General features: G+C 38.2%; 1 non-coding gene across 1 annotated transcript; it reads right to left on the bottom strand.

Moving 5' to 3' along the window:
• Positions 1 to 12,794: 12,794 nt before the first annotated feature.
• LOC122737728 lies at positions 12,795 to 12,901 on the bottom strand. The gene has a single exon (XR_006354520.1). It is a non-coding gene; the product is annotated as a U6 spliceosomal RNA (small nuclear RNA).
• Between the last annotated feature and the right edge of the window lie 13,919 nt (positions 12,902 to 26,820).

The raw sequence follows: 26,820 nt of genomic DNA, 5'->3' as shown, positions 1-26,820 counted from the left end.
TTTGATGAATATCTTGCCACTGGACCCAGATAGCTCCAGAGGAGAGAATGAGACTCATGACTTTACACAACCCTCCCTCACTTAAAAATCATGAAAGTCATGACATCAAGGCTAGTGACTTCACACAGACTTCCATCACTTAAAAATTCAATTTACTGAGAGTCATGACATCAGCTCCCAATGTCATGGTCCTACCCAAGAATGAAGGACAGACAACAACTTCTAGAAATAAGACTTTATGCTTATTTTCTATTTCCTCACTGCCCATTCACTAATCCCCCACCCCGCTCTCCTGCCATTTGGGTTCCCATAGTCTCCATCCCCCAACCAAAACTGCTGTCACTGGTCACTTTGCCACTGACATTTTCTCAAACTTTATCTTCCTTGACTTTTCTGCAGTCCTTGAAAAGTCACAAAAGGGTTTCAATATTTAATTACTTCTTTATTTTTTTTGTTTATAATTTACAATACCATATATAATATACAGTATACATAGGAAGTGAATTTACATTATATGTGAAAAATCAAATCTCATAAATGGCAAAAAGTAAAGAAAAATAGTTTTCAAAAAGTTATTAAAACATTGTGACTTTTGGCCCATCCTATATTATTTGCAACCCCACACTCCCCCCTTTTCTTGATATACTCTCCTCCCTTGGTTTCTGTGTAGCTATTTTCTTCTGATTCTTTCCCTATTTTTGTCTAATGATTGATTCCTCAATATTCCTTAATGGTTGCTTCTTCATCTTTATCAATAACTACATCTCCCAAGGCATTCTCCATGGTTCTCTTCTTTCCCTTGGCAATCTCTTCCACTCCAATGCAGCAATTATCACCTTTGTACAGATGACTCTTAAATCTTTATTTCTACTATCAGGGTGTCCTCTGGATTCCCATCATCCCATGCTAGAATTGTTATCTGCTAAATATTTTTATTAGGCATCCTTCCAATGCCTTAACATGTCTAAAATCACATTCACTCTCTCTGTATAACCTGTTCTCACAACTTTCCTATTCCTGTTAATAACTCCATCATCCCCTAGACATAACCTCAGAGTCATCTTTGGCGCCTCCCTCTCCCTTAAACTCATTCTCATCAGTTGTATCCTATGCTTTCTATCTACTGTATCTCTTGCCCTTCCCCTTCCTTTTCACTCATGCTGCTTTCTCTTTCAGATTCTCATTAAGTCTCACCTGGACCATTATAATAGTGCTTTACCTGTTTTTTTCTGCCTCTGGTCTCTTCACATTTCAATTTTTTTTCTCATAACTATCACTGAAATCTTTCTAAACACAGGTCTGATCATGTCCCCAAAATTTTCCGTGGTTCCTCTTAGTATAGGGATTAAGATATGTAATTAAAGATTCATTAATGCAGTTAGGTGGTGAAATGGGTAGAGTATTGAACCTGGAGTCAGGAGGACCTGAGTTCAAATCTGGCCTCAGACACTTAACACTTACTAGCTGTGTGACCCTGGGCAAGTCACTTAACCCCAATTGCCTCACCAAAAAAACCCAACAAATAAACAAACAAATCTTGCCTTAGACACTTACTAGCTCTGTGACTGTAGACAAGTCCCTTAACCCTTATCTGCCTCAATTGTAAAATGGGTATAATAATAACACTTACCTTGCAGGGTTGTTATGAGGATAAGATAAAATAATATCTACAAAATACTTAGTGTAGTGTCTGGTACACAGTAGGTACTTAATAAATGCTTTTTCTTTTCCCCTTCATCTATTTGTCTTGGACCTGTGACTGAAAGCTCAGTTTCTCCTATCTCTAAGAAAGAGAAGAAAAAGAAAAATTGTGTGTGAGGAGATGATGTCAAAAAAAGCAAGTTCATCAAAAGTTGATCATGAAGAATCTAGGTAATGTGTTGTGGTTCTGGGAGAGATCAGTCACAAAAATGTATGGAAGCAAGTGGGGCACCATGGCCCTGCCATGGCCTCCTCACCCAAGTGTTGTCAACTGTGATGCCACAGCTTTCATGCTTCATAGTTTCAATTGCAAGACTACCATAGGCCTAAAAGAATGAGAGGTTGGGATAATGATATACTGGGAAGTTGTTCAACTGTTTGTTTAGCAAAAACCAACAATGGCTATACTCCTTTTCTCTTTCCCTCTCAGGTGAACATGTGTCTATTCCAGAGCTTAACTCTGTTTCTTTAAAGCCTCTTTTGGATTTCTGTCCAGCTAGTCTCTAAAAACGAGTCTTATAATATAACTGTGGTTAACTGAATACATTACTGCACTGTATGTATGTATTTCATTTACTCAGAGGCAACTGTCAGTGAAGCTATGGTCAGTTACAGAGAGAGAAAAGGAAATTCTAATTTACTGAGGTTTTCATCAGCTGGAGACTCAAGATGAACCAGAGAGATTTTTATTGATAGCATATTATTACACTCCAGAAAAACAGACATCAAAGTGAATATGGCTAGTCCTAAATTCCTCAGGGTTCAAATGAGCCAACTGTGTGGTGGGAGAAGGTTTGCTAAGAATAAGCAGGAGGAAGTCTCTTTCAAAGTCAATGTCCTTGGGCAACTCCCCTCCTCATTCTTCTCTGCAAACAAGTTAAAGGACCCCTTCTTCTCTATTTTCAACCCCTCTTCCCTAGAGTCAGAGACAAAATGGAAGGTGATAACAAAGGTGAAAATTATGGCCATTGGGATGCCTGAAAGTCAGGCTATTTGGGCAAGAGAGGCTCCATATACAGGTGGGTGATGATTAGGGTGGTGGAAGTCAGAGAGAGGGAGCAGTTAGTTTTCCTCTAGCCAAACAACTCCACATCACCACCACTCTAAGGAAAACTCCTTTGTCTTGCATTCAAGACCTTCCAGAGTATGATTCCAACCCATATTTCTAGCCTTATTTAAATCCCATACCTTCAATGTACTCTAGGGGTCAGATGTCTTCATGAATTGAAGAACTATTTGAAGAGAACCTTCTCTGACCTGGTGAAGATTAAGGGTCCACTAGCAGAGAATGGATTATGTCTTTAGGGAATACTCATCATGCCTGGGAGCTCTAGTTAGCAGAACCATACTCTCTGCAGGAGGAAAAGTCCTTTGCTCAGTCCATTAGCTTTTTTGAGGGCATATCAATAGATTGGAAGTATTCACTCCCTCTTCCCTCCCTTTACCCCATGACTATTTGCTATTTGTAGGCAACTATGGTTGTCTTCAGTGTTTTTTGTAGATTAATTTGAGCTATTTCTACTTCCAGGTAGTGATTACTACTATAGCTAGCATTATAACTAGTGTTTATATAGCACTTTTTTTAAAATTTATTTTTTTTTAAGTGAGGCAATTGGGGTTAAGTGACTTGCCCAGGGTCACACAGCTAGTAAGTGTTAAGTGTCTGAGGCCGGATTTGAGCTCAGGTACTCCTGAATCCAGGGCTGGTGCTTTATCCACTGCGCCACCTAGCCACCCCTATATAGCACTTTAAGATTTTTCAAAGTGATCCTTTGATCTTCATAACAACCTTGTGATTATTTCTATTTTACAGATGAGGAAATTGAGGCTGATAGAGCTTTAGTGATTTGTGCAGGGTCACACAGAGGCAGAATTTAAACTTAATTCTTGCTGAATCCCTTTTCTGTCCTCAATCCATAACCCAGCTAACTTCCTTTATGGTCAAGTGTAGGGGTTAGCTTGAGGAAAAAGCAGGCAAGAAAACTCTCTTACATGCAAGTGAATGTTCGGTAAAGAAGCCAATGGCACTGTTATAACAAATCTTTGTAATGGACAGGATGATTGACCAATCTTGGTAATATTGAAGGAGGTAGAGACAAGTCAGTGTAGTAAATTAAAAGAGAAATCTTTGGGAGACTACCTAGTGTGACTACTATGGATTCACATCTTTGGGATGGTGGCAGTTTTATAAGGAAATCCTTCCTGATTGCCATCCAGGGCTCTTTACTTGAGAATAGACTAGAATTATAAAAATCCAGGAGACCTCACCATAGAGTCATTGAATATAAAACTTGACATCATGTCAAAGATAGGTCATTTTTCCATCTGACTTGAGGCAAAAACCTCATATATTTTCTCTCTTCTTCTTATAAAATGTGAGCTCCTTGAGGTCAGAGATTATCTTGCTTTCTTATTTGTATCCCCACTGCTTAGTACAGTGTTTTGTGTATTATGAGCTGGAATTCAGAAAGACTCATCTTTCTGAGTTAAAATATGAACTCAGACACTAGTTGTGTGACCCTGGGCAAGTCACTTAACCCTGTTTATCTTAGTTTCCTCATCTGTTAAATAAGTTGGAGAAGGAAATGACAAACCATTCCAGTATTTTTGCTAAGAAAGTCCCTAATTGGGTCATGAAGAGCTGAACATGATGGAAAAAATGACTGCACATAGTTCTATATAAATACTATTATTTTTTTTAAAAGGAAGCAAAGTGGCACAGTGGATAGAAAGCCCGACCTGTAGTCAGGAAGAACTGAGTTCAAATAGCCTTAAATACTTAGTAGCGTGGTGACCCTGGGTAAGTCACTTAAATCTCTTTTTGACTCAGGTTTTGTTTTTTGGGTTTTTTTGCCTGTAAAATAAGGATAATAATAGCACCTACCTCCCAGGAACTTTGTGAGGAAAAAAATGAGATCATATTTATAAAGCACTTCAAATTGTAAAGAGCTATACAAATGCTAGTGATGATGATGATCATCATATTTTATTCTTCTTAGCATCTAACACAATGAATATAATAGATATTGAATAAATATTTTAAAAATAATATTTAGTTTTCCTAATTACATGTAAAAAAGTTTTTAGCATTCATTAAAAATTTTTTTGAGTTCCAAATTCTCTCCCTTCCCCTCTCCCTGAGACAGTAAGCAATTTGATATCAGTTATACATGTGCAATTATGTAAAACGTATTTCCATATCAGTCATGTTATGAAAGAAGACAGACAAAAAAAAACCCCTCCAAAATGAAGAAAGTGAAAAATAGTATGCTTTGATTTGTGTTTAGACTCTACCATCAGTTCTTTTTCTGGATATGGATAGCAATCATGAGTCCTTTGGAATCGTCTTGGATCATTATGCTGCTGAGAATAACTGAGTCATTTACAGTTGATCACCATACAATATTGCTCTTACTGGGCATACTATTCTCCTGGTTCTGCTCATTTCACTTTGTATCAGTTAATGTAAGTCTTTTCAGGTTTTTCTGAAATCATCCTGGTCATCATTTCTTATAGCTCAGTAATATTACATTATAATCATATATTATAATTTGTTCAGCCACTCTCCAATTGATGGACATCCCCTCAATGTCCAATTCTTTGCTACCACAAAAAGAGCTGCTATAAATATTTGTGTATAAATAGCTTCTTTTTTATTATATTGGCTCAACCTACCCATGAACAATTCACATTTTTGTTTAGCTCTGATTTTATTTGTGTGAAAAAGTGTTTTGTAATTGTGTCAATACCTGGGTTTGTCTTGGCAGGTAGACTCCCAGGGATTTTATACTGTCTACAATTAATTTAAATGGAATTTCTCTTCCTATCTCTTGCTACCAACTTTGTTGGTAATATATAGAAATGCTGCTGCTGATTTATGTAGATCTATTTTCTATTCTACAAATATGTTAAAGTTGTTAATTGTTTCAACTTGTTTTTTGGTTGATTCTGAATTAATATGTCTAATTGAATAGATTATAGCACTAAGAGATGAGGAAAGAAGTGAAGAGGATGGGAAGAGTGTATCTCTTAGTATTGAGATGACTGAATAAAATTGGATAAAAAAGTATGGAACCTGAAAATCCAGAGGGTCAGAAACATTTTATAGAAGATGAAATTGTACATATTGGCCCATTCCTAAAATCTGGGGGCCAAACTGCTTATTAAGTCCATTATAAGTGATAATCTTCAACACTTCCCCCTATTTTCTCTCTTCACTTTCCTTTGGTCTCTTCACCTGTACTTCTGTAGACTTCATTTTAATCCTTGACAATTGATCTTCCTAAGTAAAATGCCAACAAAAGAGAAACAGGTAGAGAGGTCAGCTACATGGGTTAATGAACCTCATGCTTACTCTGTAAACAAGTTGAGTGCATAAGTAATGGACAAGGTCTCTCAACTCCCCACCCTCATCCTATCATATGCTTCTATTTCTAGTTCAATTGGGCATTACTATCATCATTTATTTTGCTTGAGATTATCCTGTTCCTTATATTCCTAAGCACTTGCCAGGGAGAACTGTCTCTGGCAGAGTTGATGTTTCTTAATGTTTCTATTCTCAGTTCTGCTATGTAGAACTATATACCTATATAAATTTATAGGGGGCAGAATAGGAGAGGGGGAAAGGGAGAAATCATGCCATCGATCCCCTAAATCAGATAAATGAAACCTTAAGTATTATTATTTGTGCTCATGCAATAGGTAAGGAACACTTTGACCAGGGCCTGATCTTTTATCAGCAGTCTAGACTCTAGGCAGGCTTATGGTTCAAACAGCTTCTCCCCCTTCACCCTTCACATGTTCTTACTTCCTCACATTCTCTTTCTTATTCATCTAGTTCAGAGATATATTTCTCTGTCTCTGAGTTACCACCTGCTTGAACTACATCTCTCTTTCCTTTCCCAGCATGCCTTATCAACCAATCCTTGAAAGGGTCCTATAATAATTTAAATGCACAATTCAATTAAATTAGTAAACACAACAAAGGCAGAAGCATCAATTGAATGTGAGGTTAATTACGCATCCCCCACAATCTCTGATCCAATCCATACCTTTATTATTCCCATTCCAAAAAGAAAACCTGCATCCAGGTTGGTATTCTTTTCCCCAAAATGTTGCTTTCCCAGCTAAGGAGTGGGTCTTTTGCTCATCAAAGTCTTGGCTCTAAGTTATAGAATGGGGCATAATGAAACACAGTCCAAACTCTTTTTTTTTTCTTCCTTTTTTTTTTTGGTGAGACAATTGGGGTTAAGTGACTTGCCCAGGGTCACACAGCTAGTAATGTCAAGTGTCTGAGGCCATATTTGAACTCAGGTCCTCCTGACTTCAGGGCTGGTGCTCTATCCACTGCACCACCTAGCTGCCCCACAGTCCAAACTCTTAATAGGTGTCATAGCTTAAAGTCCAAAGGGCCCCTTTTGCTCTCTCTGGTGTTGATCTGTGGCTTCTTCCCTGAATTGCAACTTGAAGTTTCTTTTTGCTCTGGTTAGTTAGGGCCATTCACTTCCACAGCAGGAGCACATATCTGTCCTTGAAGCCTCACCTTCACTAGGAAGAGTTTGATGCTTAAGGCTCCTCAGGTTAGCATGGGCCCCCAGAGCCCAGCATCAGGAAAACCAGCCTGCTTATTTTGTCTTGGTGGCTATTTTCCCTGTTGAAAGTTTACGTGAGTTCTGTATCTGACATCACTAACCTCCATCTGCTGTCCCTCCTGTAGGTACTATTTTGGGCAGCAAATTTGGGGCAAATGAAAACATGTCAGAAGATCATTGTGCTGTGGAAAGGTGCTGCTGTTAGGGACCTGAGTTCTGCCTATGTCCTTGGGTAAGTCACAAAACTTCCCTTGTCCTGTTTCCTCATCTATAAAATGAGGTAATTGGACTATAAGACTTTTGGTTTCTTCCAGCTTTTCATCTATCACCTGACGATCCTACGTGACCCTCCTCCCCTGCAACATTATACTCACTAGGAAATTAGCTGGATGAATAGAAGAGAAACGGTGTGGTTCAGTAGGAAAGAGCCTTGGGTCTGACTTCAGATGACCTTGCTTTAAATCCCAGCTTTGTTGTTTGTTTACTGCTTTTGTGACCTGGGGCAAATCACTTGGCCTTTCTGGTGCCTCAGTTTCTTTATCTGTAAAACAAGGTGAGTGGGCTAGAAAATCCCTAAGATCCCATCCAGATCTGGCATTCTTTATCATATTAATTAGCAGAGTAACCATGTATTAACAGATACATTATCTGTAATATATCAGCAGAGGTCCTATGTCTTTCTTTAATATTCTTTTTCTTGTGAATTACTTTCTAAAGTGTTAATGCCTATAGCTTGTGGACACACCAAAGTAGATGGAAGAATATGCTGTGGCTACTGACTTGGTCATTCAAGAAGGTCACTGTGAACTAAGCTGAGGGATATTTGGCCTTTTTAAGAAAGCACTTGAACCTTGTCAGTTTTGAATTTTGAAACATATTTGAGCCTTCTGGTACTTAGTCCTCCTGTTGTCTGGTACTCTGGAAATTCCTTGTTCTTAGGAAAAAGGCTCAAAGGGGGTGCCTTGGACTTCAAAAAATGATTACAAAACATTTTGATGAGTTAAGTGTAAATAAATCGGAAACATATGGATTTAATTAGCCTTTAAACATACTCATTTCAATGTGTTTCAATGAAGAGAGGACAAAGGAATAAAACAACTTGTGTTCATGTCAAAACACATCTCAGCCCTTTCTTCCTAACTACAAAATGATTTTAAAACAGATGGAGACATCCGCTCAACCTCTAAAGCATTAAGATTGCCCTCTCCTTAATGCTTATCTTATCAGAGAACTTTCAGCAAAGGGAAATTCCTACCATAGAAGGATCCAGTGCTTCAGCATGTCTGCTTGTCTACTAGCCTGATTGAGGCCTACATTTAATGAAAACAGACCTATGCATGGCCGTTGAAAATGCAGCTTCCATGTTTGTGAAGATGGTCCAATGTACAATTCACATGGGAGCCTGTGTGTGGTCTTTTTAGAGTTAGAAAAAAAATTTAATTAAACCTAATGCTTTCCCCCCCTCATATCCCTATAAGGTTTTCCATGTTATTCTTCAAGCTGGCTGCAAAGCCCTCTCAGGGTTGAGCACAAGTATCCCAAACAAAGAGTGGCTATTCCAAAACCAACACACACACACACACACACACACACACACGTGTATGTGTCTGTCTGTATGTATAAGTATATGTATATATATCATATACCCACCCACCCACACATACATATATATAGAGAGGGATAATATATATATCTATATATCTACGTATATATCTTAATCAACAGCAAGGTAGCTTATTATCTTTTAATTTTCAACTCTTTTCTCATTCTGAAGAAAGAATAGTGATATACACACGTGTATATAAATGTATTTTTTGATACATTCATTCATTTTATATATTTTACAGATGAGGAAACAGGCCCAGGGAAGTTGTGTGTGTGTATAAATATAAATATAAACATATATATATATATATGTATATTACACATTATTCTTTCTTCAGAATGAGAAAAGAGCTGAAAATTAAAAGGTAATAAGCTACCTTGCTGTGGATTAAGAGAATGAACATAGGATCACAGATTTAAAGCTGGAAATAACAGAGGTCTTCAAGTCCAGCCTCATCTTTCTACAGGTGAGGAAATTGAGGCCCAAAGATGAGACTTACTTAAGTTCACAGAGGAAATGTTTGAGGCAAGATTTGAATCTAAATCCTTTCCCTCTGAATCCAGTGTTGTTTTCTACTTCTTCAAGGCTGTGTTTCAAGATAATGTCAGCAACACTTATTCATATTAAGGCCCCAAAGAGAATAAGGTATAGAGTCAGTTTCTCTCATATATCCCCCAAACTTGCTTTTGAAAAGAAAAATCCATTTTCTTTCTTTGTTTCTTTCTTTGTTTTTTTGTTCCTTCCTTCCTTCCTTCCTTCCTTCCTTCCTTCCTTCCTTCCTTCCTTCCTTCCTTCCTTCCTTCCTTCCTTCCTTCCTTCCTTTCTCTTTCCTTTTATTTAATTTCAAAAATTAACTTAAAAAAATTAAGTAGTTTAGATTTTTCATTCTACACACATACTACCAATGGTCTTGGGCAAGTTCTTGCTATAGTCCAGGCATGAGGTGATGAAGGCTTTGCCAGAATGGTGTCAATAACAGAGAAGAGGAGGGGAACCTAAGAGATATTACAAAGGCAGAATTGACAGGACTTGTCAACAGATTCAATATAGAGGGAAGAGTGAGAGTGAGGTTTTAGTCTGGGTGCCTGGGAGGATGGTGGCACTCATGACAATAACACAAAAGTTCAGAAAAGGGAAGGGCTTTGGGAAAGACAGTGAGTTCAATTTTAGACATGTTGAGTTAAAGATATCTATGAGACATTCGGTTCAAGATTGGAAGTTACAAAAGAGGTTAGGGTTGTATTAGTAGATCTGAGAATCATCAGCATAGAGATGATAATTGAATTCATGGGAGTTGATGAAATCACCAAGCAAAATAGTTCATATGGAGAAGAAGAGAGGCCCCAATACAGAGCCTTGTGGGGTATCTGTTAGTCAGCATTATTTAGATAAAGATATAGCAAAAGAGAGTAGAGGAGCAGTCAGTGAGGTAGGAGGAAAACCATGAAAGAGTAGTATCATGGAGGCAGCTAGGTGGCACAGTGGATAAAGCACCAGCCCTGGATTCAGGAGTACCTGAGTTCAAATGTGGCCTCAGACACTTGACACTTACTAGCTGTGTGACCCTGGGCAAGTCACTTAACCCTCATTACCCTGCAAAACAACAACAACAACAACAACAACAACAACAAAATAGTAGTATCATGAAAGCCTAGAAAGGAGGAAGAATCAAGAAGAGAGTGATTGACAGTATGAAAGGCTATAGAGAGGTCAAGAAGGATGAGAAAAGGCCAATAGATTTGGCAATTAAGAGATTAGTGTTTTTGTTGGAGATTAGATTCATACTTGGTGAAAGCTTGCCTTAAATTCAACATGTCCCCAGAGCATTATGCTTGGAGTCAAATGAAACCTGGATTCAAATCTTGTCTTATTAACTGAGTTACCCCGAGAAAGTTACAAACTCAGCTTCATTTCCCTCTTGTAAAATGTGGATGCTGACAATTGCTCTGAGTTATTGTGAGGAAAGTATTTTCTAAACCTTAAAGTAATATAGATATATGATCAGTTATTTCCCCCTAAACTTTTTTTCCTTCTCTGACTTTACTCATTCTTCTATGTTATATTGCCAAGTCTTGTTAATTTTACATTCCCAACATCTTTTGAATTTCTCATTCTCTCTAATCATTCAGCTACCACACTAGTTAAGTCTGTCAGGGTGGGCTGTGGGAGACAACACTAGCTGTCCCCCATACCTGGAATGCACTACCTTATCAACTCTGTCCCTTGGACTCCCTGGTTTTCTTCAAAGTACAGCTCATAGGAGCCACATGAAGCCTCTCCTGGCACATACAGGCAATGATGCCTTTTCATCACCAAATTACTTTTTAAAAATTTTGCGTATAGAATTTTATTTGCTATTTCTTATGCTTACTTTTCTTATTAATGTACAGGAAGGCTAATGATCTTTATGATTTTATATTAGCTACTGTACTGAATGTATTAATTATTTTGATTTAGTTGAATAATGTTCTCTAAGTAAAGTATCATATCATTTGAAAATATGTATAATTTTATTTATTTTTGTCCTATAATTATTTCTCCAATTTCTTTATCCTTTCTTATTGAAATAGTTTACAGTAGGGGCAGCTAGGTAATGCAGTGGATAAAGCACTGGCCCTGGATTCAGGAGGACCTGATTTCAAATCTGGCCTCAGACACTTGACACTTACTAGCTGTGTGACCCTGGGCAAATCACTTAACCCTTATTCCCCTGCCCCCCCCCCCCAATAGCTTACATTTCTAGAACTATATCAAATAATAGTGATGAAAATCAAGGATATTCTTCCTTTACCTCTGATCTTATTGGAAAGACTTCTACTATTTCTCTATTGTGGAAAATGTTAATCTTAACTTTAGTAGATACTTTTTATCATACTAAGGACAAATTAATTTAGTTCTATGATTTTCGTGTTTATATATATATATAAACATATATATTTATATGTTGTACTTTGTCAAAGGCCTCTTCTGCATCAGTTAATGTAATCTTATGATTTTTAAATTGTTTTTGTTGTTAATGTGGACTATTATGTTTATAGTTTTCCTGTTATTGAAACAATATTGTATTCAGCGAATAAGTCCAACTGAGCAGTGTATATAATTTTTTTAATATGCTGCTGTAGACTTTTTGCTAGTATTCAATATTTTTGCATTGATATTTATTAAATATACTGCTCTATGCTTTTCTTTTTTTACTTTCTTTCCCCCTGTTTTGAGTATCAAAAATATACTACAGGAGTTTTATAGGATTCTGTTTTTGTATTTTTGCAAACAATTTATGAAATATTTTAATTATTTGGTCTTTAAGTATTTTATAAAATTTGCTTTTAAATTCCTCTTGGCCTGGAGTTTTTTATTTGGGAGTTCATTTATGGCTTGTTCACTATCCCCTAGCAATAAACTGTATTATTTAAAATATATGTTTCCTGTTCTGTAAATCGAAGTATTTTTATTTCTTTGTTAGTATTAATAATTTTCTATTTTGTTAGTGTTCATCTAGTATATCAGTTTTGTTGGCATATAATTAGATAAAGTAGTTTTAATAATTTCCTTTACTTCCTCTTCATTCAGTGAAAATTTTACTTTTTCATTTTAGTCATTTCATTTTCTTTTTTAATAGAAAATTTGTTGTTTGTTTATTTTATTAGCATTTTCAAAAATCAATTCTTAGTTTTAATATTTTCTTTTTACAAAAACTTTATTTCTTTCTGATTTTCAAAATACTAATTTTGGTGTTTTTATTTGTTGCTTTTCTAGCTTTTAAATATATGTATATATGTGTATATATATATTGCATACCCAATTTTTAACCTGTTCTTTTTCTATTTCATTGGTGAAAGTGTTTAGGGACATAAATTTCACCCAAAGGACTGCTTTAGCTGTATCCCAAAATATTTTAAAAATTGGAACATTTCATGGATTTGCATATTATCATTTCACAGGGACCAAGGTCAGCCTTTCTGTTTTGTTCCAGTTTTAGTATATATACTGCCCAAATGAGTAACCCTCATCTTTTTCTTGAATTCCAGTCCCACATCCTTAGCTATCCACTGAGCATGTCAACCTAGCTGTCCTCTCACCAAAATGGAACTCACCCTCTACCTCCCCCTAAAAGCTCCACTTCTTAGAACTTCTCTTTTTTCTGTTGGGGGCATTATTATCCTCCAAGTCACCCAGGTTTTTTATGTTGGAATCACTCTCAACTCTTTCTCTCTCAAACTACCATAACTAGTCAGTTTCCAGGTCAATTCCACATTCATATCCCTAACATCTGTACCTTTCATTCCACTTATATAACCATCACCTTAATTAAGGTCCTTATTATCTCTTGCCAGAGTCTGTTATAATAGATCCCTAAATGGTCTCCCTGCTTCCAGGTTCTTCTCCTTTCAATCTATCCTTTACATAGCTGCCAAAATAATCTTCTTAAGGGGCAGCTAGGTGGTGCAAATCTGGTCTCAGGCACTTGACACTTAATAGCTATGTGACCCTGGGCAAGTCACTTAACCCTCATTGCCCTGAAAAAACAAAACAAAACAAAACAATCTTCTTAAGGCATAGGTTTTGCTATATGACTCCTACTCAAAATCCTTCAGTTACTGTCTATTTTTTCTAGAATAAATTAAAACTTCCTTAATCTGAGATTCAGAGCCCTCTACTATCTAGGTCCAATCTACCTAGCCTTATTTTATATTATTCCCCTTCTCATATATTATATTCTACCCTAACTGAACTACTAGTTATTTATAGATTCATAGATTTAGAGCTGAAAAAGACCCTAGAGGTCAAATCTAACACATACATTTTATATGTGAGGAAACCAAAACCTAGAAAAGTTAAGTTAGTTGTTTGGGATCATATAACTAGTAAGAATATGAAATAGGATCTGAACCCACGTTTTCCTGACTCCAGATTAGGGCTTTCTTTACTGTACCACATCATCTCCACTGGGGTCCCCCATCAGCTTTTCATCTTCCTCCTTTTTTGCATTCATAGAAAAAAGCTCCATTTTTAGAATATATTTGTCAAATGCACTCACAGATAGTTTGGTAGCAATGAGACCTGAGTTCGAGTCTTGTCTCAGATTAACACTGCATGACTTTGGGCATGTAACTTAACATCCATGAATCTCAGTTTCCTTATTTGTAAAGTGAGGAGTCAGTTCCTTCTTACCTGTCCTTATACCCTACAAAGTGGGCAGTTCTTCCTGGCTCAGTAGCCAATCATCTTCAACAGAACCCCTGTCATAGAGAACAAGGGACCAATCAGGAGTTTCTGTGTCATAAATATCCTTTGACAAGAGGCTAGAGCATGCATCCTATAGAAATGGATAAGAACACATGTCCATTTCCACTGGAACCCATGTAAACAAGGGTTTACAAAGCACTTTACAAACATAATCTCTTTTGCACTTTACATAATAATTCTTTGAGGTAGGAGCTATTATTATCCCCAGCAGGGGTGGAAATTTCTGGAGAAATAGAATTTTGCAATTATCATGCTCTGTTTCTTCTATGTCTCCCTTGCTTTTTTCCTATATTCCTGAACACCGCCCCCCTTCCCTTCCATTTCCCCCCTTCCCCCACTGGTTTTGACTTTGTCATTCCTTTCATAGGGGAATTTCCCCTACATGGGTTTCTATACATAGAATAATACCCTTTATCTTGAAGGAAGTTTACTATCACTAGACTTTTTCTTTGGCCCTGGCTTCCCTTCACACTGACAGTGGTCCCGTGTATTTCATTAGCTCTGTATCTGTCCTTGACTCTGCTTCTTCCATTTGTCTCTTACCTATTACATCACCACAAATCACAGATTAACCCTTGCTATCCTGGCTGCTGTTGCTCAGAATTGACAAGTCTTTGTAGTCCCCTTTGTGAAAGAGATTTACACAACTTCCTCCAACTATCAGCTTCCTAGTTGAAGCCAGGTTGCCAAATCTGATCTTCACATCTTAGAAAAGGGGGACAATTTCCCCTCTAGAGTAGACAAGACCACCCTACCTTAAGCCAATCATCATTTTAAGACCATAGAACCTACTAGAGGGGGCCATACCTATCAGCAAAGAATTCTGGGAGCACCTTAACCCTGAGCAACCTATAACAGAGAATAATAATAATAATAATAACAACAGTGAACAACCTTGTGAGGTAGGTTCTATTATCTCCATTTTACAGGTAAGGAAACTGAGGTACAGAGAAGTTAAGCAACGTGCACAGGGTCACACAGTTAGCAAGTTACAGAGGTAGGATTTGGATTCAGGTCTTCCTAATTTCAATTCTTTCTCTTTGCAACCTACCTATGGTCCTAAAGGTGTCCAGGGCAGCTTTCTGCTTTACTCAGTTCTCTATACTTCATCCTGCCACTGTTTCATTTCCCTCAGCTCAGAAATGTTCTTCATATTCCAACTCCTATAACCCCTCAAATATTATTATTTTCCTCTTAAGAGTTGGGTTATGGCTCTTTGGATGAATTTACACCCAACTTAAACCATGTCCAGTTCTACCCCTGCCCATAGGAGGAGGAGAATGGTTTTTTGTTTTTGTTTTTTTTTTTTAATTTGGCACCTGGGGAAGGATCAGAAAACCTGGTTAGCCAAGATATCCCGCCATTCCCCAGACCACTAATTCTGTCTGTGCAGGTTCATTCTTCATAGCTCATTATTCACTGGCATCTGTTTATGACTCAAAAATCCTAAAGGGAAAATTGGTCCTGACATTTTCATTTTCTGATATTTCCTTGCACTTGGAATCTATTTCCTTTTGGAAGATGGTTGATGGAAAAAGAGGGATAAAGGGAAAGATGGTTTCATTTCCTTGATGATCCAAAGGGCTTTCTTGGTGAAACTTCCTTCCTTTGTGTACATCTGATGAACGTTCACAGATTATGTTAGTAGCACCAAATGTTTTGTAGGGAAATTTCATTCCTCTTAGGACATGATATATATTCTCAGCATTTGTACAAAGGGAGAGAATAAGCATTTATATAGCATCTACTGTGTTCCAGGCACTGTGCTAAGCACTTTACAAATATCACTGGGGGCAGCTAGGTGGTGCAGTGGATAAAGCACTGGCCCTGGATTCAGGAGGACCTGAGTTCAAATCCGACCTCAGACACTTGACACTTACTAGCTGTGTGACCCTGGGCAAGTCACTTAACCCTCATTGCCCCACAAAAACAAACAAACACAAAACCAAATATCATCTAATTTGAGGGCATTATTCCTTCTTTCTGTAGATAGAACTTCAGGTGACATAGGTACTTCTTCAAAGTATTAAAATGAGTCTGTGACATTCATTGTAAATGTGAGTGGCTTAGGGGGAAGAAGTTGTAAGGAAAATATGTGGGGAAACCATTTATATAGTGCCTACTATCACAGGGAAATAGGCGGTTTGGGGATCCTTAGGGTATTCCTCTTTAAAGAATTATACTCTCTCTTTCTCTCTCTCTCTCTCTCTCTCTCTCTCTCTCTCTCTCTCACACACACACACACACATACACACACACACACACACACAAAATCTAATTAGAATAAAATAGTCTTTTATCTGGGCTCTTAGAGAAAGTGACCAAGAAGGAAGTCAAAGCCTTCCCTTGAGAGGAGGAGTTATCTTAGAAACATTTTGCTCTTCCAACGGAAGAAAGGCAAAAGCTTTATAGAGGATGGAGCTTTATAGAGGATGGATGGTGAGGGGATGGATGGGGTGACCACCTGACAATGGAAAGTTCTCTTTGGGGGGTGGGTTGGGGAAAGATTCCCAAGAGTGAAGGGGGAGGGGAAGTTCTTTTGGAATGATAGTCCTGACCTCTGGCATTATCTCTGTCTCCTAGCTCAAGTAGTAGCCATGCCTAACTGACTTTCTTGCTATAGAATGTAATCTCCCCTTACTTCTTAGGTGTGCTTGTCCTGATAGCTGGTTGACCAGTTTAAACTTTAATAGTCCCTTAATACCTGGATATGTCCCAACCCCATATCACTACTATGTTCCAGGTACTGTGCTAAGCATTTTTTACAAATATTATTTTATTTTCACAACAACCCTGTGAGGTATGTGCTCTTATTATCCCCATTTTACAGTTGAGGAAACTGAGGCAAACAGAAGTTTAGCAACTCTCCTAGGGTCATACATCTAGTAAGTGTCTGAAGCTGGATTTGAACTCAGGTCTCCCTTTCTCCAGGTCTAGCACTTTATCCACTGTTGCCTTTAAATAATAAGCCTATCTAAATGGTACCAAGAGGCATATCTCTGGTTCAAGGTCTTGAAATAATATTCTATTATGTTAAAAAATGAGAGAGCATGACATAGTGAATAGAGAGCTAAGAAGTTCTGGGTTCAAATTCTATCTCTGACATGTACTGGCTGGGTGAAACTGGGGGAAAATCACTTAATTTCTCAGTGTCTCAGGCAACTAAGGTTATAAATTGCAGAGAATGTGCTAATCTATATTGATGGAGGGATTTTCTTCATCTGGGAGTTTCCTATAACAATGAAATCACAGGTCCAGATTCTTTCCTCTGCTTTAAAAATACATTTGTCCTACTTAACTGAAGTTATGAAGTCTATTTACATTTCTTTAAAACTTGGGTCAGGAAGCTTAATGTGACTTAAATAATTACGTACAGGCAAAGAGAAGCGAGTATAAAGAGAGGCTGAGTTAATTTTCTCTAATTTTACCCTATCTTACCTTACATTTTACCATTTAATAGATGACAAAGACAAATGGGGCATGGGAAGGATAAAGATGGAATAAGAAATTGTCTCTTCCCTTTTAGCAAACTGGCTAATTTGCAGTTTAAGTCTCACAACAGTCACATTGTCTGGACAACATCTGTATTTTATATACTTTGTGACAGCTACTTATGGCATTATCTGTTGTGTATTTTATAATGTGCTCTCTGCTGTGCTTTAGGAATACAAGTCCAGAGAAGGGCATCCAGAAGAACTAGATTTATTTCGGGGCCTCTATCTGAGAAGAGATTAGAAAGACTAGGACTGTTTAGTTTGGCAAAGGAAAGAGTAGCAGGGGATATGATAGATACATTATATAAAATGATAAATGAAGAAAGAGAAGGCTTTTCAGGCCCTTCATTTGCCATTACAACAGACACTTAACACACTCCTAGATTCCCACCCTAAGCATGGAGTTAACCCACATTGGGATGGAGGTGAATAGCATTACTACTACTAGTACTACTAGTACTACTACTACTACTACTACTAGTACTAGTACTAGTACTACTACTGCTACTGCTACTACTACTACTATAATAGCTAACTTTTATGTAATGCTTTAAGATTTATAGGGCACTTCATATATTCTTTTATTTGATTCTCTTATTATGATGATAATTCACCATTGATGGTAAACCTCTAGGTAGATGTATTTATATGAAATAGCACCTATGGTTACTTTAGTGAGGATCAGTTTACCAGGGCTATCAATCCTACTTTAGGGCACTGTGACAAGGTTGGCTCTGCTTCCTGCTTCCCCAGGGAGGGGGCCCCAGACGGCTTGGCACCAGGCCCCTCTAAGAGGAGTCTGAATTTCCAACAGCCTTTTCTTCACAGAAGTCAGGGGCATGTGAATCCAGCTATAAAGTGGGAACGGAACAGGGTTGGGGAGAGAAGTGTGAACTATGGAGAGCCATTATGAATGGAGAAGACCAAAAAAGTTACTTTAGGGAGTGAAGATGAGGTTCATCCTGAGAAGAGGAAAACCGTAAAACTTAGCAAGTTTTGTGTGTTTCCTGGACACTTGATGCATTCTTGTAAGTGGAGGGAAGGTATAGTACCTGAATGCTGTTAGTGTGCATGTACTGCTGAAAAAGAACGACATAAAATCTGATGGCTAATGTTAAAGATTAGACCCAATCTCTAAATAAACCTATGTACTGCTCACAGTTCTAGCAACTCTAGCAAGTCTGGGACCTTCTTTTAGAGTGGATTTCTCCTCCCACAGAGAGAAGACCACCATCCTTGCCCTGTACCTCCCAGGGGGTAGGGGTTGGGGGGCATGTTGTATGGATCAATAAGTTAATGTCTGAAAAGCACTCAAGGCCTAGAACAAAAGAGAGGCTCCCTTGGGGCACTCTTGCTGTAAACAATCAAAAGCTGACCCACCGGGTGGGGAGGGAGTGAATGCCTCCTCCTCCCATCCTTCTTGCCCTCCCACCCAGTTCCTAAAGCAACTGTAATTTAACTCCCTTCTGCAAGGCTTTCTATCACTGGCCCACTTCCCTCACCCCCCATCCCCCAGCCCCCACTTTTTTCCCCCCAAAAGGTTTGTTTTCCACCCTTAGCAAGGTGAAAAACCCCAATTTAGAATGTTCTTGAAGTTTATGTGTATAAAGCTGTACCCATTGGGGTGCTTTTTTTTAAAAGGTGTTTTTTGTTTGTTTGGTGTGACTTTCTGAGCCCATTTTTTTTTTCCTGTAAAGGGAAGAGAAAATGAACTCACAGTGATCTGAATACATCACCCCTTAGGCCTAGACTGCTCATGGGACTTTTTACCCACAGAGAGAATCAGACATGAATTGACAAAAGAGAAGAAAGGACCTATCTGTCATCTGGGTGGTTTTAGATAAGTCCTTTAAATTCCCATGCTTTAGTTTAGGTATTTTCATAAATTTTCAGATCTGAGAGAGATTTAAAACTCCTCCACTCCAACTTTTTTTTTTAAATTTTAACTGAAGTTTAATAGATATTAAGGAGTGTATTGGCGTTCAAATCTCACTTCAGATATCTTACTAGTTGTGTGACGCTGGGCAGATCACTTAAATTCTCTTGGCTTTGGTTTCCGAATCTTTAAAATGGGCATAGTAATTATTAGCACAACACACTGGGTTGATGTGAGGAAGAAATGAGGACATACTTGTAAGGAGTATTGCAAGCCTGAAAGAAAGTTAAGCAGCAGATTTTAAAACATTTATTAAGAGCTAATATCATTACTGTCTTAGCTGGGCTGGGAGCCTAGGACTCCTAAATCTTAGCCCAGGGCTCTTTTCTAGGTACTCTACTCCACAATCTCTCTAATACAAAGAGACTGCATTGTAGTAGAAAGAATTTTGTATTTGCTGTACTAGGATGTCTCTCAGGGATCTTGGTTTTCTCATATATTGGACTTGCTGATCACTAAGGTTCCTTCCAGCCTCATTGCCTAGGTCCTATGATGAAAATGCATTCCCTGGAGAGGCTCTGAGGATTAAGATAATCATAGTTGCAAAGTATTTTGAGCTCTGGAAAGAGAGGAATTACCTAACGCTTTCCAATCCCCTTTGTGAACACATCAAAATGAACAGCCCTTAAGGAATTAGGAAGACGAGCTGACTGATTGGCAGACCCTAGGGTTAAGAGCAGATAAGACCAGGCATCTGGAAAGAGGATAACTGATCAATTTTAAATTGACTGGCAATATCTTTTTCTGTGAATGCTCCATGGGTACAGTGTTCATTAATGGCAGTGTTAAGGGGGTGTGGCAGAGGCCACCAGCTCTCTCTTTGTCTCTCTGTTTCTGTCTCTGTCTTTATCTTTTTGTTGTTGTTCAGTCATAGTTATCTCTTGTTACCCCATTTGGGATTTTCTTGGCAAATATACTGTGGTGGTTTGCCACTTCCTTCTCCAGCTTATTTTACAGATGAGGAAACTGAGGCAAACAGGGTTAAGTGACTTGCCCAGCTAATAAGTGTCTGAGGCTAGATTTGAACTCATAAAGATGAGCCTTCCTGATTCTATCCATTTCACCACCTAGCTGTGGTGCAGGCTTTGCTAGAATTCTGGCAGAGGCCACCAACCCTCTCTTTGTCTCTCTTTCTGTCTCTGACTGTCTCCATCTTTTTGTGGCCATCTCTCTCTCTCTTTTTTTTTTTGGTTGGGCAATGAGGGCTAAGTGACTTAGTAAGTGTCAAGTGTCTGAGGCAGGATTTGAATTCGGATCCTCCTGAATCCAGGGTGGGTGCTTTATCCACTATGCCACCTAGCTTCCCACCTTGGCCATCTCTTTTAATACTCTTCTAAGGCTTATTGGAATTTCAAGGCAATTTGCATAGCCAGGTACTACTGGGATGGGGATGGGGGTTGGAGGCAGGACATTAGTGGAATTGAGAAAACAAATAGAAATGTTTCTTAATGTGTATCCCCAATATCAGCAAGAGGTGCCGATCACTCAATTGAGATTAAGGAAAGGGAAAAGGGGATTCAATCACCCTAATTTATCTAGGGGTAGGCTTAGGGAATTTCCATTGAGAAAGGCAAGTCAGAAGGTTTTACTATTATTGCTTAAGGAGCCCTTTTGTGTATCAGAAAGCTTTAAGATTAACTAAAAGTAGAGCTGAGACTGTGTTTTCTAGCTTTGAGGCCTGTTGGTTTATGTAGTTTCACTCTAAAAGCTCTGTTTCTCTCTAATAATAGCTAGTATTTATGTAGCACATTAAAGTAAGTACTACAACTATTTTAATTTTGTAGATGAGGAAACAGACAAAGGTTAGCAAATGTCTGAGCGAAGATTTGAACTCAGGTCTTCTAGATTCCAGGTCTGGCATTCTATCCATTGTTCTACCTAGCTGCCTCTAAAAACTCTCAAAGAAAATGACATCTTTCAAAGGAGATAGAGCTTCAGCAGATCTCTACTCTGGAGATGAAATCTTGCAGTGGCACCAAAATGGCATTCTTCCAAGCTGAACAGTAGCAGAGGAGATATGTGGTGTAACATCTCTAAGGGAGTTTCTGAACTCCCAAGCCATGGAGTTGTGGGAGGCAGAGGTGGGAAGCAGCGAGGCATGGTTAGCTGCTGTGAGCATTCAGACATGAGGATTCTGAAACCCTGCCTCATCTTGGAACATGAGTTTTCTAGGGATTTGCTCAGAGAGGAACCCCTAATCCCTTTCCCACTGGGATGTCAGTCCTGGGGGCTTGTATTCCCTGGGTGGGCTGGGCATGAGCCTGTTGCTTGACTTGTCCCTGTCATCTCCTTGACTATTCTGTCCCAATTAAATGCTTTGTTATTTTATTTATGGTTCTTGTCTGGTCTCTTAATAGAGTTAGCATTTGATGGAAGCTTGGGTCCTAAACTAACTAACTGAGAGAATCCATGTGAAACAGAAAAAAATGTTTTAAACAGTGGCATTGATAATAGTGGTAGTAATAAAATGGGATACTCAACATGTTTCAACCATTCTAGAGTGATACTGATATGTATAGCAGAATATAACCCTAGACTAAAAAGCAATATGTAAGGGCAAATTCCTGAATTTAGCATGCTATTCATAGACTGCTGTGGTCCATATGTGGGTAATTCCTGTCTTCTAAATGTTTATTTCATTATTTTGAAATGTCTTGAAATAGTATGTTGAAAGGCATGTGTTCCTCACTGAATTCACAGGTAATTAATTTGAAAGAGAATTGGTATTTGAGGCATCTATGTGGCAGGAAGTATAAAATGCCTATAGTAACAACATCTCTGTCCTTGTGAATATCATATTTATAATGCATGACAGACTATGGGTCAGTTTCTCAAATTTCTGTAATAGCCATTTCTGGGATAACCTAGAAGACAGTAGTACAACGAAAAGAGTTCAGTCTCTGGAATTGAGGGGACACAGGTTCAGAATTCTGACAGCAGAACTACCTATGTGACTCTAGGCAAGGTAACCTCCATAGACCTCACTTTCCCTCCCTGTTATATGAGGGGGTTAGACTCAATGGCCTGTAAGGTCCATTTCAATTTTAGATCAACGATCCTCTCAATTTCCTAATACAAGGTGTAGCTCTTACTTTTCTTCAGATTCTTTGAAACTTTATTTTAAATGATTTAAATTTTTTTTAATGATTTAACTTTTTCCAAGGTTAAATGGATAGAAAAAAGAACCCATCATCATTTAAAAGCAACTTTTCATACAAGAAATGGTAAAACTCTAGATTCACTCAGGTACCTGAGCACCTAGTGATATGTTATAGGGCATCTCTCTCTCTCTGTGACATGGGAAATCTGCAAAGGTGTTAACCTTGACTTCCAACACTGAGTTTAGAACAAGGACTGCAAAGCTTACTGTCATTTCAAATATCATTTTCTCTACCTCATCCCCTTACTTATCTCCATCCTCACTCTGCTACAGCTTTGCTCTTTTGACTTCTAACCAGGAGAAATCCAAGATGGGCATTAGGATGATAGACTGTTTAACTGGGACCATCTGAGACAGCCGGTTCCCATTCTACTAAAATGGGAAGCAGGATGTCAAGGGCCACCCTGATTTTATTGACCTTGCAACCACAATGGGGCCAAGAGTGACTCCCAAGCTGTGAGTATAGGCCTTTTTCTCTCTGGCTAAAATGTCCTCTCTGGGGGTAATCATCCCAGTGTGGTGCCCAATGGAGATGTGGCTGACTCAACCTTAGTTCTCCAGGGTGGTCAGTCTGTAATTTTAAGATTTACTGGTCTCATGTAGATAGCCACAAATGGAACAACAACCATAATTACAAGAGGCTGTTCCACTAATCCTCAGTTAACAAATGTTAGTTAAAAGATAAATAAGCCTTATGCAAGCATTTCCTGGAGCTCTATGAGCCCTCTGTTTTCCTTTGCCGTGACTTCTGTCTCCTTCAAGAAAGGAGAAAAAACAATACCCCCTACCCCAAAGCGGGCAAAACTCAAGAGGTTTTGCTATTTCATCTTGTAATGGCTTCTAGGAATTGGGAAAAATCTTTGAAGTTGATTCATTTGAATACTTTTTTGGAAGGGATTGTTTTATAATAAGAAGAATCATGGCTAGCATTTATGTATAGTATTTTAATGTTAGCAAGGCACTTTGCAAATATTATCTCATTTTATCGTCATGGCAACCCTGGGAGTTAGAGTTTATTATTATCCCCATTTTACAAATGAGGACACCGAGGCATAAAGAAATTAAGTGTGTGACCTAGGGTCACACATTTAGTTAGTGTTTGAGGATAGATTGGAACTCAGGTCTTTCTGTCTCTAAGTTGCCTCCTTTTATATTTGGAATTGGAAAAATAAGAAAGCTGGGGTGCTAAAGTTTTGATACTTAAAAAAATCTCTAGATTAGCTGATGGCATATCAGTTTGTTTTTAAATACCAGCCACTTGAAGGGGGATAAACAAGAGTGGCCCAGAAAGGGTGATTTTTGGAATTTGGAAATATGGGAGAAACAACAACCACCCCAATCTCACAAGATATCCATTTCTTTTCAGAATTTTTAGGACCTGGAATCATAACTCTGTCTTCATTGTGGTATAGTCAGAGTCAGAGCTTAGTATCATACTGGGTTAATTAACCTAAGAGAATCTTCCTCCAAGTTAATGGTACTATTAACCCCATCTGTTGTGGGAAAGTGACAAGTGACATCCTAGGATTTCCTGAGACTGTCTTGGGAGCTGTGATGTGACTTAATGTTTTTTTTTGCTGGGTAACTCCATCACCCTCTTTTTCCTGAGTTTTCTCTTAGAGATGGTGAAGGGGTATTTGGGAAATACTAGGAGATTCTGAAATCAGATCCAATTCCTGAGTCATGAAGTTTGCAAAAATCATCCAACCATTTGCCTTTGTCAGTGCTCTTAAATCTTTCCTTTGATTTCCACATGTTTAAATCCACCCTTGGCTTTTTAAAAAAAATGTGTACCATGAGCTGAGTGCTCTTGAGGCCTTTTACTGAGAATAAACTAAACACCACTGTGGTGATGGTTTTAACAAAACCAAATTATACATTACTGGCCCCAAATGAAAAGGTTTGAATGCTTGCTTGCCCAACCATCCAATATTGCTGGTGATTTCTTTCTTCTGTTTCCTTAACTCTCAACAAATTTTTCTCCCAACACTCTCCCCACCCCACCCAACTGAATTTACATTTCATCAGAAAACTTTCCAGCTTTCCCCAGGACACACTCAGAGATCATTTTCTCTCACTCATTTCTAATTCCTATAGTAATTATGGTCTTCTGTCTCAAAGTATTTCTCTGTCAGTCCAACTGTTTGTCTGTCTCTGATACTCTGTGACTCTCCTATGACTTTATTTAACTTTAACATCAACAACCAGGGTCCTATGAACTTAGAGTTCTGAGTGCATGGTTCACAGTCTAGTATATCTATTACTTTTCTTAAATATCTTTATGTCCCATTATGTTCAGGGCCCTGGAAGACAGCAACCATTGCCATGGAATATCTGAGATCCTAAGGACCTAAGAAAGAAAAATTGATAAACAAAGGAAGATTAGAGAGAAGAGTATCTCTTTGGCCAAGAAAATAGAAGTTGGAAAGGAATATAATTCAGAGGCTTCTCAGAAGTTACAAAAGGAAGCAGTGGTCTATGGCCCCTTACTTAATCATAAGATGATAGATTTACAGTTGTATTGGACCTAAGAAGTCATCTAGTCCAACCTTTCATTTTATGGATGAGAAAACAAGTTCAGAATTGTTAAATTACTCCCTCAAGGTCAAAGAGGGAGTAAGTAGCAGAGCCACGATTTGAACCCAAAACTTTGGCTTCAAAATCTATTGCTTTTTTATTAAACCATGGAATAACTGGACTAAAGGATTAGAAATTAAGGTGAACAAGAAAGGAAGGAGTTAATCACATAAGGAATTGGAATAAGCCCATTTGAGAATGAAACAGGAATGGTATAGAAGAGACTACGGGAACTACACTTTAGCAGAGCCAAGCTATGTTAAGCAGCATTAGTCTGAAGAAGCCAGCATTCCATATTAACTGTACCCCAATTGTTTACTATATATTCTTTTGCTTATATATTTATTCATATATTTAGTGGCCATAAAATTCTGGTATTTTCTGACATGGCAGAAGATTTGGGAAGAGGTTTCACCCTTACGGAGGCAGGTGACAATTTAAACTTGAGCTGAGGTGGAGAACATTCTGAATCCCCATGGGAGAGAAAAAACATACTTGTCCTTTTTATTGCTAAGACAAACCATTAATACTATCTATGAAGTTTTATTGCTACACCTGGGACCATCATGAGCAGCATCCCTTTTACATGTGGAGGTGGGGCACTGTTCAAAATTTTGTTACCTGTGGGATCCCATCTTTTATATTTAGATATTTTCCTAAATAGTAGGAACTTCTGGACTTCTAGTTAAGATGTTGATGTAAAACTCCATAGAGAAGCCTGGTGCTCTCAAACAAACCCCAGCAATATGAGCTCTTGCAAATGGACCTGAAGTCAGTCAGTGATGTATGGAAGTGGGTTGCAAAGCATCACAAGCTGCAATTGTCAGAGACCTGAAGCTAGATCCTAACACTGGTCTATCAAAACAGAAGTAGTATAGAATCACCCTGGATTACCTACTTCACAGGGAGACAGATACAGTAGTGTACTTTTTAGAGCAATGTGAGACACAGGGGGAGACTGGATCAAGTTGTATGGGCAACAGCATTGGAGGAGCTGTGTAAAAAGGTCTGAGACCAACTCCTCATTGGAGCCTGTCAGGGCCACAACAAGGGAGAAAACAGCTTCCAATTGGGGATCTTTACACAGCAAATATCTGATGCTGAATTTGAGTTCAGATCTTCCTTACTCTTGGCCATGTAAGTTCATATTATCAATAAATTAGAAGAGACCAGGAGATACTTTACAGAATATTCACAGAGGAAGAATTCTTGACTAAACAAGGGATAGAGAGAGCAATAAGAGTGAAAAAAGGGGCAATTTTGATTTTATAAAACTGAAAAGTTTCCCTACAAACAAAATTAATGCAGTTAGAATTGAGTGGAAACAGTTAATTTGGAAAAATAATTTTTGTCACAAATTTCTCTCATGTATAATGTAAAAATCTCATATTCAAGATACGCATATATATGAAATTTACACACACACACACACACACATACACACATACACATACATACAAGCCCCAAGTACATATATCTTTCCTTGTGTCTACAGCACTTAGTAGTAC

The sequence above is a fragment of the Dromiciops gliroides genome, chromosome 1 (assembly GCF_019393635.1).
Source record: "Dromiciops gliroides isolate mDroGli1 chromosome 1, mDroGli1.pri, whole genome shotgun sequence".
NCBI lineage: Eukaryota > Metazoa > Chordata > Mammalia > Microbiotheria > Microbiotheriidae > Dromiciops > Dromiciops gliroides.
Note: the sequence above shows the minus strand (reverse complement) of the source record. Positions and strands in the feature narration are given on the sequence as shown.